Raw genomic sequence first — 14,533 nt, forward strand, 5'->3', positions numbered from 1 at the left:
TCATGTATAAAACTTCTAGGAGAATGTTACCGCAACTTTGAACCAATTTCTGTGCTTTTTAAAATCCCGTTTCACCGCCTCTTCCAGCATTTTTCGTCACTTTGAACCCATTTTATTTCTGATTAAAACAAGTATTTCCATCTTTAAGATGACTAAAATAATAATAAACTTCCTGGATAACAGTGGATAATATTCAGATGAATAAATAAATGTGTTTATCACAGATTCATAAACAATAGACCATCATTTTGCTGACTTTATGGATGAACCCCAAAAATCTCTCCCCTTTATTCCCCCTTATAGATGACCCTGTCTCCACATGACTGTTCTTCAATATTCATGTCTGTGTTCAAACACCTTCAGCTACAGTGGGGGTCCCCGCTCTCTGGGACCTTTATTTTGAAAAGGTTTAGAACCCCTGATTTTACAGACTCTCTGGTAAACATTGTCCTCGTGCACACGGTGTGTTGACATGTTTGTGTAACACACACATAGACAACACTCTTAGACAAACACACATTGTGTAGTCCCACGTTTTGTTTGTTTACTTTGTTTTTCAGCCGTAAACAAAGTCCTTTCTCTGCTCCATGGCTGGACTTCCGGGAAGATTTTGTTTCCATAGCAACAGCTACAAAGTGTCAATAGCATTATAGATGGTGCCCAATAAAAATAGACAAACATGCAGAATGTGTCTGAATAACAAAGGAATTTTATATTACCATTTCGACACAACTCACTCATAGGCAACTGATGGCCAGGGGGCCACATAAGGTCCTCGGTCCAATGTTCTGCGGCCCCCGAAATTAAACACACAAAACTACAACAAAAACAAACAAACTAAAAGAAAAAATTACATAATTACAACAGAAATACACGAAAATGTCATACAATAAACAACATAGAAAAAAAAGGATACATCAAAGAAGACCAAAATATACTAAATTGCAAGTAAAACACACAAAACAACATTAAAAAAATTTACATAACAGCAACAAAAATACACAAAATGAGAGGTAAATATACAAAATAGCAACAACAATGCTCAATACAACATGAAAAAATTAAAAGTAAAAAAAAAAATACATAATGACAATAGGAATAAGCGAAATGACAGTAAAATGACAACCATGACACACAAACAACGTAAAAACATACAGACTAAGAGAAAAAATATACATAATGACAACAAAAATACACCAAACCATTTGTTTGTTTGTTCCTGTGTTAATGCTCTGATCAATCGTTAATCTAATGCTGACATGAATGTTGATCATGTGACCCTCAGATCAGATACAATCACATGTTTGTTGCCCATCTGTGCTCTAAGTGTCGTTATGGTAGTGGATGAAATCACTTTGAGAGGTTATGGCTTTATATCCACGTATAACATTTAAAACAATACACTAGCACCCTATTTTATTATTGATTAATATATGATTATGGAGCAGAATCAATAAGTCGTTACTTATTAATAAGATGGATGTGTGTTAGGAACGATTAATATATTACTAGTAGATAATGCACATTAAAGAACATCCATAACAATAAAACTAATGTAAATACCCTGGAGTTAGCACAGCTATTAATTAATTTATTTATCTAATATCTGATGGGAAGTCTACAAATTAAAAAATGAGAAACAGCTTTTGATTAGTTTGACGTCGTGTAGATATTTCTATTGATTGTGTTGAATCACATCATATCCAGTAAAGTTAGTGATTAAATGTGTAAATAAACACTTTAGAGCCACCAGAGGGCAACAATAGGCTCACTGCAAACAAACAATAGATGAGTAATAATCCTTCTCTCTATGTGCATGTGTCTGTACATGATGAGGATTCCAGTAGATGATGATGATGATTCTATCAGTGTTGTTACTGGTATTACTGTAAACCAAGTGTTAACGTGCTCTATCAGAGATATTCAAGAAAGTCAAATCATTGCAGCTTTTTCAAGGTTGTTTTATTGCCTTTTGTCTCGTTTTTACTATCATTATTCTGTAAAAACTATTTTAAATATTATTATATGTTATTTCCATCAACTGTAATAACATTCCTAAGAGTTTGCCATGCAATTACTCATTAAATCAGGGCTTCTCAAAGAGAAAACCTTCTAAGAACCTCCTCATAATCCTCACGTCAATTAAACACAATTTACTGCTATTTTTGTTACTAAAACCACAGGAATGATCTATTCTATTAACATTTCCATATTTAAGATCTTATAGAAATTAACTCAAAGAGAAAGAATGTGGACGAGTCTTGTGTTTAATGTATTATTTATCAACAAACAAAATATCTACATTTATTTGAAAATAATTTGAAGCAGTTTTTTTGGGGCCGCTGGTTGTAAAGTTGCGCATGCTAAAATGAACTTTTTGCAAATTTAGCAGCAAATTACGTTAAAAAAAAAAGTATGTGAATTTTTTATGTTACTTTTGACCAGATTTACAGTAGTTTGCTAAATTTGTGATATGTACTTTTCTGGTGAAAATTAATGATCAATGTTAATTATAAATATTCAATCTAAATATTAAATATTAAATATTAAATATTAAATATCAAATATTAAATATTAAATATTAAATATTAAATATTAAATATTAAATATTAAATATTAAATATTAAATATAAATGTTAAATATTAATATTAAATATAAATATTAAATATAAATAAGAACGTTAAATATAAATATTAAATGTAAATGTTAAATATCACATATTAAATCTAAACATAAATGTTAAATATAAATCTAAACATTAAATCTAAATCTAAATGTCAAATATAAATCTAAATGTTAAATGCTAAATCTTAAATGTAAATATAAATATAAATATAAATATAAATATAACATCAATCAACTTCAAATGCCTCGTCGGCCATCTTTCCCCACCTCCCCAACCGCAGCTGCATGGAGGCGTGGTTGCAGCGCCGACTGGCAGCACGCCCATGTCCCCAAACGGCTGGACTCCTGTTGTTCTTCCCACCTGACCCCCTCCCCCAGCCAACCTCCCACCCAACCCTTCCTACATGCCTTGTCTCGAGTTGTTTGACTGTGTCATGCTTACATTTATGTTTGCAGAGGCGGTTTTTTTCCTGGTTTCACACTGTTTTCTCTGTTTAGGGAAATCAGTTTCAAACTGGCAGTTTTTTTCCCCTCACCCCTCCTCTCCTCCTGTTATTGATCCCTTTTTTCACCTAAATATGTGGGCGCCGCAAATGGCTGCTCCGGTGTGTTGATGTGTCTCCTCTCACTGCAACTACCTAGTCAAATTCCTCGTATTGTTCTAAACTGTACCTGGTCAATAAAGCTGATTCTGATTCTGATTCTGATTCTGATTCTAAATGTTTAATATTTAATATTAAATATTCAATCTAAATCTAAATGTTAAATCTAAATGTTAAATCCAAATGTTAAATCTAAATGTTAAATCTAAATGTTAAATCCAAATGTTAAATCTAAATGTTAAATCTAAATGTTAAATCTTAATCTAAATGTTACGTATTAATCTAAATGTTAAATATTAAATCTAAATATAAATGTTAAATCTAAATATTAAATATAAATTTAACATTAGATTTTGATTTAGCTTTAACATTTACACACATATACTTACTTTTGTAATGGTAATGATAATGATACCATATGAATGAATAATAGTTTTTTCAATTATTATTACAGTATTTTATGGGCCACGTATTGGACCCCAGTTTGAGAATTACTGGAATTTGTGAACACGTGATAAATATCTTACAGTAGAACATGGGTTGGACTAAATGGAAAAGTAATGGTTTAAGTCATACTTGGAGGAGCGAAGTTATTTTGTAAGCATTGGAAACTTTGAATCTGACAGATTACCAATGTCCTGTGGGGTTCCTCAGGGCTCTGCTCTTGGACACCTTCTGTTTAGCCTTTATATGCTTCCTTTAGGACAAATTTTACACAACTGTGAGGCTGATTATCAGAGCTACGCAGATGACACACACCTATATCTATCACTGAACCCAGATGACCATGGTCCCATTGAGGTGTTGTGTGACTGTTTAGAAAAAATAAACTGCTGGATGAGTGAAAACTTTCTTCAACTAAACCATGACAAGATGGAGGTGATTGTCTTTGGTAACAAAGAAAAGAGGACTGCTATCAGCAAGAATCTTGAGTCTGGATCTTTAAAAGCTAAAGACCAAATCAAAAACCTTGGTGTTCTGATTGACTCAGATCTTACATTCAGCTGTCAGATCAAATCTATCACAAAAACAGCTTCTACCACCTAAAGAACATCTCCAGAGTGAAAGGTTTAATGACTCACAAAGATCAGGAGAAACTGGTCCATGCTTTTATCTCCAGCAGACTGGACTATTGTAATGGTCTTCTGACAGGAATCCCCCAAAAGAGCATCAAACATCTACAGGTGGTTCAGAACGCTGCAGCTCGGGTCTTAACCAGAACAAAGAGATCAGAACACATTATAAAGGAATTTTTTTTCTCTACTGCATATGATTGAGAGAGAGATTTTTGGTCATGTTGTTGATGTAATGTGTTTATTGATGATTTTAAATGATTTTACTGATGATTTTAAATGTTCTTATAGATTTTAAGCTGTTGAATGTTTTCTGTTGCACTTTTTGATCGTGTAAAGCACATTGAGTTGCCTTGTGTATGAAATGTGCTATACTAATACATTTGCCTTGCCTTAGAGCAAAATCGAGTGGTGTCTCGTAGATACCACAGTTACCAGGTAAGATATTAGGCTGAGAGAGTTAATGGGGCGACCATCGCTCAGGTGGTAGAGGGACCATCCTCTGAGCGAGAGGTTGGGGGTTCAATCCCTGTCTATACCAGTCTATGTGTTGAAGTGTCCTTGGGCAAGACACTGAACCCCAAGTTGCTCCCAGTGGTTGACTAGCGCCTTGCATGGCAGCTCTGTCCCACTGGTGTGTGAATGTGAATGAGTTGATATGTAAAGCACCATGTGACCTCTGTCTGTGAAAGGTGCTATAAAAATAAACGTTACTCACACTTACTTACTAATACAGATAATACCGTAGATACAGTTTTCCTTAAAAATCATTGTTCTATTTACATAAATGTTCCTCAGTGAGTGCTCATGAACTGTGATGGATCAGATTAGTAAAGCCCAGCCTGTGTTAAACAGAGCTCAGCCTCTAATGTTGATCTCCTCTGATAATAAACAAGGGTCACAACTAATGAGGCGGATCAATGATTCTCCACTTAGAATAACACCAGGGGAGGAGGAATGACACAGTGTGTGTGTGTGTGTGTGAGCGTCATCGATGACACACACACACACACACACTCCTGGCCTTCCTCCACAGTCTTCATCACTCAATGAGAAACTCCATTTAAAGTTTTCTAAACACTGGCAGCGTAGTGAAGAAAACTTCCAGATCTTTGCTCCATTTGGCGATATATCGTGATATTTCACTGTGGGATTATCGTATTGATCCCGAAAAAAATGGGCAAATCAAATTTTGTAATAATGTTTTTTAATGAAAAAAAAAACCCATTTAATGTTGCAAACATTAGCATTGCACGTAAACTGCTGGTCAATAGGTGTCAGTGAACGCACCTTCAGACCTTGTTAAACTGGAAGTTGATTACATTTAATTTCATAAAACAAACTGGACACTTTGATAGACGTATGTGGTACTAGGTATATATATATATACAAAATAACAACAAAATGAGAGTTAAATATACAAAATGACCACAAAAACACACACATAAAAATCTAAAAAAACATAAAAAAATAAAACAAAAAATTATACATGATGACAACAGTACACAAAATGAGACAAAAATATACAAAATGACAACGGAAACACTCAAAAAATCTAAAAACAACTAACAAAAAACACTAAATAAAACAAAAAATATACAAAATGAGAGTAAAATATATAAAAAGACAACTAAAACACTCAAAACAACATAAAAAATATACAAAATAAGAGCCAAATTATACATGACAACAAAAATACATAAAATGAGAGTAGAATATGGAAAATGACAACAAAAACACCTGAAACAACATAAAAAAAACCATACAAAACAAGACAAAAAATATATACATAATGACAACAAAAATACCCCAAATTTGTCTAAAATAAACAAAATGACAAAATAGACCCTCAAAACAACACAGAAAACATACAAAATAAGAGAAAAAAAAATCTACAAAATGACAAAAAAAAAAAAAACTGTCCAAATAGAAAAGTTTTTATTGCGCTATTATTAGCATAGCACGTAAACTCCGAGTCACTAGATGTCAGTGAACGCACCATCAGACCTTGTTTAACTACCTCATTCCTTAATGACTTTTAGCTTTATTTTCATAAAAACATACTGGACACTTTGACAGATGTATGTGCTTACTTTTTATTAATGAATTTAAGAACTTAACAGAATTAGAATCTGTTGTAGAAGCAAAAGTTAAATGTTGTTGTTAAATGAAAAATGTAATTTGACACTTTGATAAACATACCACTTGTTTTTGATATTTTTACCTGAATTACAGTTAGTTACCCTTTACTTGTTCTCACAAGTTTAAAAAAATCCGATACATTGTATTTCATAGTATTTTGTACTTGTAAATCAATCAATCAATCTCAATCAATCTTTATTTGTATAGCACCAAATCATAACCAATGGTATCTCAAGACACTTTACAGTAGAGCAGTCTTAAGGACGGACTCTTCATTTTATGGATACACACATATGCATATATACGTATATACACATACATATGTATCCCACACCCAACATGAATTCATCATGGCGGCAAGGAAAACCTTCTGTTAAGCAGCAGGAACCTTGTGTGGATCCCATTCCTATGATGAACAGCCATCCACGTTATGCTGTGTTGGGTGTGTGCAGAGAAAAGGGTGGAGACAGAGCCGCTGAGTCTCTGTAACTCCACACTAAGGATCCCACGGACCTGCAAGACAAAAGCCAGAAGGAGTACAGGAGCAAACACACAAGGGAAGAAGCAGACAAAGAGGGAGTGTTTGAAAGAGGAATGGGACCCTCTCCGGTCCCTCTGTAACCTAAATGACCTCTCTCTTAACGCCCTCTCCAACCTCTCTCCAACCGAGCATGCCAGACCCCCCCCCCCCGGCAGTCTATGCCTATTGCATCTTAATTATGAGCTATGAGCTGGTTCCTAACTAAAAGCTTTATCAAAGAGGAATGTTTTGAGCCTAACCTTAAAGGTAGAGAGGGTGTCTGCCCCCCGAACCGTGGTTGGTAGATGGTTCCAGAGAAGTGGGGCCTGATAACTGAAAGCTCTTCCTCCTATACTACTTTTAGAGATGAATGGAACAACGAGTAGTCCAGCATTTTGAGAGCGTAGTGTTCTGGGGGGATTGTATGGCACTACAAGCTCCTTGAGATAGACTGGTGCCTGTCCATTTAGGGCTTTATAAGTGAGAAGAAGAATCTTGAATTCTATTCTATATTTTATGGGAAGCCAATGCAGAGAGGCTAATACAGGAGTAATGTGATCTCTTCTCCTAGTTTTAGTCAGTACACGTGCTGCAGCATTTTGAACCAGCTGAAGTGTGAAATTTGTCATGGTTGATATCACAATATATCGCAATGTATATCGTATTGTTTAGTATCGGGATGCATCGTCAGATTCATGGCAATGCACAGCCCTATCTCTGCTGTTTAATTAATGATAATGTTTGCATTCACTGAACTGAAAACAGTTACTATTACAATTATCAGGTTTATTTTTTAGTTTTGCTGATTATGTAGTGTAACTGAAATATCCAAAGAAGGAGGAGTCACCTGGTTTGTATTAAATAGAAATATTTTGATTTAAGAATTGATTTATAATCGTCAATAACATAAAAAGTCATAAACGTTTGCTGTATTTTGAAAACACAAGTCATACTCATCCGTCCCATGATACATTGGGGGCTGAATTTAAAATGGTCCTGGGACTGATTTCAGGCTAAAAATCAAATATCCCTTTTTCAAAATAAAAGCATCTCTTCCAGTCTTTCATTAGTTTTTTTTTTTTTTTTTAACTCTTTTGTAAATAGGGCTCTTATTTTGAAGTGAACAGGAAGTTTAGTCAGTAGACCAATGGAGGGTCTCTAAAAATGTATGAATGAAATGTGTCAACTGGAGTTTTATGGATCAAATGAGCACATGTTGATATTCTACTTGGTCATGTTTTCAGAACTTTCAAAGTAAAGGTGGAGAATCAACAGAGATGTTTATCCTCAGTGTGATTCAGGTTTTTGACACCGTAGGTTCCAAATGCATCTTGGGAAAAAAGTATACTTCAGTGGGAAGAACGCTCATCATCCTAATCATACCAATAGTATATACTAGACAGTATATACTCAATGACAACACAGCCAGTGTTTGTTGACTCATGGTCATGTGACTTCAACTCATTGCATTGTGAGATTGGGAATCCTGTCAAATGTTCAAAGTTACATTTCTGATATTTCAAAAGTGTTTTTCCTTCATTTTTAATGTGATTTCTTGTGTTTCTTCACCAGATGAGGAGGACAGTGATTGGCTAGACGTAACTTTTGTTCATTGCATTCATTGTGACGTCACTCTACTCTTTACATTTCGTCCGTATTCCTGTTTTTCCGTTAAAGGCACAGTTTCATCATCTTTATTTTTGTTTGTTTTTTCAACTTTCAATCTGTGAAAACATCAGAAATGTCTCTTTGTTGTTGTCTTTGGGGTCAAAGCAGTTTCAGGAGTGGATGAGGATGAGTTCAAAAAATGTTGTTCAATCTGACAGAAATGGATTTATTTTAGGAAAGTGCTATCAATTTCATTTTAGTTCAGGGGCCAAATACAGACTTGTTTGATCTCAGTTGGGCCACAGATTTTAGCAGGAAAAAGAGAAATTTCCACACTATTGTGTCCTAGTTTTCACTTACAGATATAAATTACATACAGAGTATATGAGACAAACAATATCCAAGCGTTAAGTGACCTTAAACTTAAATTCACTTACATTTCCTTGATATTATGGACAATTGTTATTTAATTTAGTAGAATAATTTGCAAGATATATATATATATATATTAAAAAAAAAATCAATATTTAATTTGAATTTTAGATTGAAAAATGACTAATCATGTTGACATAAGCGTGGGAAATTTGTAATGTGTATTTGGAGGGACTGAGATATCTACAACTGATGTATTATTGTGTAATTTACACAATAATACATGTTTTTTCTGTCATTTAACTTTCTCCTGCGGGCCGAATTATATGCTCTAAAGGGTCAGATTTGGCCCCCGGGCCTTGAGTTTGACACACGTGCTTTAGGAGGAGATCTAATGAAAGAGTAAATCTGCTAAAGGTTGAGCTCCGTCAGTTGTAAATATAAACAGGTTCTGATGAAAGTCAACCAAAGGTAAATAAAACATGGAGAGAACCATCGTTTTATTTTTCTGGATGGAAATATTTCATATTCTACTTCACCCACTAGGAAATTGGTTTATGATTTATTATGTTTGAACGTTTCCCACTCGTTTGTTCAATGTTTGGCAGAGTTTCACTGGAATCCAGACTTTAGTTGGTTTAACTCTGGTTAATTATACATAAACCATGATGTGATCAGTCTGTGATTCAACAACTGACATGTGACAGATTGGTTCTTTTTACCTTTACACTTATTTTACAAATTAAAATCATGTATTTAATGGATATGTTTGAAATGTACACATTTCTTGCTCGGTGCTAATAGATGAGCTAAAGGAGACAGAAGTGATACATCCACCTCATCACTATTATCACACACACTATATGGTAATAGACAGGGGGTGAAAATAAGTAGTGAGACTTAAATATATGATAATATTGGTCTGGGTTTCCTTTAATCACCAATCAGAGGGAGAGAAACTGATGGTCCAATGTAATGTTAGTTTATATTAAACTGATTTATGGAGATTAATTGAGTTTCTCTAAATAAACTCGTCTGTTTTCACATCGTCCACCCCAGTGAGTTAAAGAGAACCTGATTTTAACTGTAGATCATTTACTCTTTCATAATAAAACCTGAGGTTTTCACTTTCTGTAAAAGTTATTGCAAAGGAATCATCAGTTATTTTTGCATCTGTTCCTGTTTTGTACAATTTATTTTTTATTATTATTTATTTGTCGTCTTTTTAAGAGTACATTTGAAGTTTTGTTTTTTTGTCTACTTGTCTGATTTTTATGTTTTTGGGAGTAATTTTGTGTATTTTTGTAGTTTTTTGTGTGTGGTTTTTTTTTTTTTTTTGTCATTTTTGTGTACTTCTGTTGTCATTCAGTGTACTTTTGTGGTTAAATTGTCTTTTTAGAGTTGTTTTTTTTGTCTATTTCTGTTGTATTTTGTGTTTTTTTTATTTTGTGTGATTTTTGGAGCATTCCTTGTGTATTTTGTACTGTTGTTTTTTGTATTTATCCGTTATCATTCTGTTTGGGCATTTTTTTTCTCTAATTTTGTGTCTGTTTTGTTGCTTTGTGTATTTTTCTTGTCATTTTGTACATTTCTATCATTTTGTATATTTGTGTTGGTCAAATTGTGTTGTAGTCCTTTTAGGGTATTTTTGTTGTCAAATTGTGTATTATTACTCATATTTGTGGGGGGTTGTGGAGTGATTTTTGTCTATTTTTACCTTGTGTTTTGTATTTATCTGACATTTTGTATGCTTTTGAAGTCATTTTGTGCCTTTATCTCTATCATGTGTGTTTTGTTGTTTTGTGTTTTTCAAGGGTAATTTTGTGAGGTATTTCTGTCATTTTGTGCATTATTCTCTAATTATGCCTGTGTTTTGTTGCTTTGCGTATATTTCTGTCATTTTGTGTATTTTTATTGGTCAAATTGTGGTTGTTATAGTCATTCTTGAGTATTTGTCTAGCTCTGTTATGTGTGTTTTGTTGCTTTGTGTATTTTTCTTGTCATTTTGTGTATTTGTCTGGCATGTCATGTGTTTCTGGAAGTCATTTTGTGTATTTTCTCTAAGTGTGTGTGTGTGTGTGTGTGTGTGTGTGTGTGTGTGTGTGTGTGTGTGTGTGTGTGTGTGTGTGTGTGTGTGTGTGTGTGTGTGTGTGTGTGTGTGTGTGCTTTGTTGGTTTGTGCATAATTCTTGTCATTTTGAATATTTCTGTAATTTTTTGTATTTGTATTGCTGTAGTCATTCTTGTGTATTTGTCTGGCATGTTGTGTATTTTTGTTGTCATTTTGTGTATTTTTGTTGTCATTTTGTGTATTTTTTTACCTGGTGTTTTTATTTATTTATTTATTATTCTCTAATTGTGCGTGTATGATTTGTGTATCATTTTGTATATTTAAGTCATTTTTTGTATCTCTGTTGGTCAAATTGTGTTGTTTTAGTCAGTTTTGTGTATATGTCTGGCACATTGTGTGATTTTGTTGTCATAATGTGAATTTTCTTTCATTTTGGGTTAATTTCTGTGTATTTTTCTTGTTCTTTTGTGTATTTTTAAACTTGCTATTTGTATTTACCTGGCATTTTGTATGTTTTTAAGTCATTTTGTGCATTTTTTTCCCACTAATTATGTGTGTTTTGTCGCTTTGCGTGTTTGTCGTGTCATTTTGTTTATTATATTGTGTGTTATTGCAGTCGTTTTCTGTGTTTTCACATGTTGGTGCCGTGTCGTTTATCTTTGATATATTCCTCTACTTGTGCAGACACAGAAACAGAAGTAGAGAAGAAGAAGTGACAGATGGAAGGCGTTGGAATGAACTGGTGAAGCCAGCAGAAGCAGCAGGTCTGACTGGGAGCAGATGCAGCAGTTATGAGACACTCATGTTTTTGAGGATCCTGGCAGTGCCGTGTGTCGGTGGGTGGACCAGTTGGAACGGACCAGAACCTTTCAAAGGTTATTCAGAAACAGTGATAGAGAGAGATGAAGTGTTTTACACAGTTATGGAATTAAACCATGTCAAAATGATTAAACTAGATGCACTCATGGCAAAATAAAGAACCAAACCAGGCTTTTACCAACAAACTGTGATTTTAGCAACAATCGTGACATCAGAAAATAAACCCTTGACATTAAACACTTTTTATAATTCATGTGTTAATGAAGTGTAGAGTCAGGGCGTGAACAAAGCGTTCATCATCAGAGAAGAACTGGAAAATACTTTAGATTAAAATCTGCATATACACAGTAGCTGCTCCAAAAAGAGGTTTATTTAGTGCTTTGTAATGTCACTCAGTCTAAAAATGTTCATCTCACAAAGAAAATTCACAAAATGACTCCAAAAACACACAAAAATGCACCCAATTATTGATTTATTATAAAAAACACACACACAAAATGACAACAAAAACTAAAAAAAAGTCAGAAAAATATTTTTTTTAAAATAGATACAGAAAAAAAAAACAGATTGACAAAAAATATACAAAAATGATTTTCAAAACAAATATAAATACACAAAATCTGTCCAAAACTGGCACAAAATGACAAGTAAAACCCACACACAAGTGTATATATATATATATATATATATATATATATATATATATATATATATATATATAAATATATATATTTTTTTTTTTTTTTTTTAAACAAATTACAAGTAAAAATATACATTTTGCTTACAAAAACACAACACAAAATTACAATATAACACAAAGAAAATGTGTAAAAAAAAATATATGAAGAAGAAAAACTACACAAAATTGGTCCAAAACAGGCACAAAATGACAATTAAAACACACAAAAAGTCAACACATATGCACCCAATTTTCATTTTACTAAATTACCAACAAAGTTGTAATTTGACTGCAAAAAACACACCCACAAAATCAACAAAACTGCATACACTTACTTATTATTTATATATATATATATATATATATATATATATATATATATATATATATATATATATATATAATGTATGTAAATATGTATTTAAAAAATAAAAATAAAATAAAATAAATTTTGCCTGCAAAAACACCACACAAAATGGTGATAAAACACAAAGAAAATGTGTGGAAAAACGTTTTTTTAAATGTATGAAGAAAAAAATAGAATGACAACAAATATACAAACTTATTTCTAAAACAAACATAAATACACAGATTTGGTCCCAAACTGAACAAAATGACGACAGAAACACATAGTTAACACAAATGCAACCAATATTTATTTTTCTTTAGTAAATTACAAACAAAATGCAATTTTTATACAAAAACACATAAAGAAATGTTTAAGGAATAGAAAATTACATACAGAAAAAATAGAATACTAAACAACTTAAATACATTAAATGATTATAAAACAACAAACAAATACAGAAAGATGAAAAACTCTACAAAATGAGTCCAAAAATGTTGTAAACAAACACATGTCCTTTATTCTTTCCTGTGTCAATGCTCTGATTGGTCAATGTTGATCATGTGACTGTCAGATCAGGTACAAATAAAGTTTTCCATCTGTCATGTGACCTAAATTGGTTACATTTTGACTGACAAACCCAAAAAGCTTGAATAATGTCAATATGAAGTTTCATCCTAAGTGTTCATTTTGTTGTGGATTTAATGTTGATCTCATTCAGTCTGTGAACAGAACAGAACACTAACAGTCGTCCTCACATCAAACAGAGACTCATGTTTCTGTAGAACTCCTTCATACTTCATACGTCCCACATTCAGACTCCACTTTTCATTTTGCTCCTCATGAAACAGGAAATCACCACATGTGCTGCTCTGGTTCCCATCACAGAACATCACTGATGTAATGCTCCTCTTTACGGCTGATGTAGGAGAGAGAAGATCCTCATTGACCCAGCTTTAAAACTCACACAGGCATAAGAAACACACTACAAAAAACAGGAAAATACACTAAAATAACAGAAAGTACACTATAATAATAGAAAATACACTAAAATAACAGAAAAACACACATTGATAACAGAAAAATACACTAAAATAACAGAAAATACACTAAAATAACAGAAAATACACTAAACTAACAGAAAATACACTAAAATAACAGAAAAACACACATTGTTAACAAAAAATACACTAAAATAACAGAAAACCTCACTATGATAACAAAAAACCTCACAATGATAACAGAAAAATACACTAAAATAACAGAAAAACACACTAAAATAACAATAAAACACACTAAAATAACAGAAAAACATTATAATAACAGAAAAACACACTAAAATAATAGAAAAACACACTTAAATAACAGAAAAACACACTAAAATAACAATAAAACACACTAAAATAACAGAAAAACATTATAATAACAGAAAAACACACTAAAATAATAGAAAAACACACTTAAATAACAGAAAAACACACTAAAATAACAATAAAACACACTAAAATAACAGAAAAACATACTAAAATAACAATAAAACACACTAAAATAACAGAAAAACATTATAATAACAGAAAAACACACTAAAATAATAGAAAAACACACTAAAATAACAGAAAACCTCACTATGATAACAGAAAAACACACTAAAATAACAAAAAAAACACTAAAATAAC

Source organism: Gouania willdenowi, chromosome 20 (assembly GCF_900634775.1).
Source record: "Gouania willdenowi chromosome 20, fGouWil2.1, whole genome shotgun sequence".
Lineage (NCBI taxonomy): Eukaryota > Metazoa > Chordata > Actinopteri > Blenniiformes > Gobiesocidae > Gouania > Gouania willdenowi.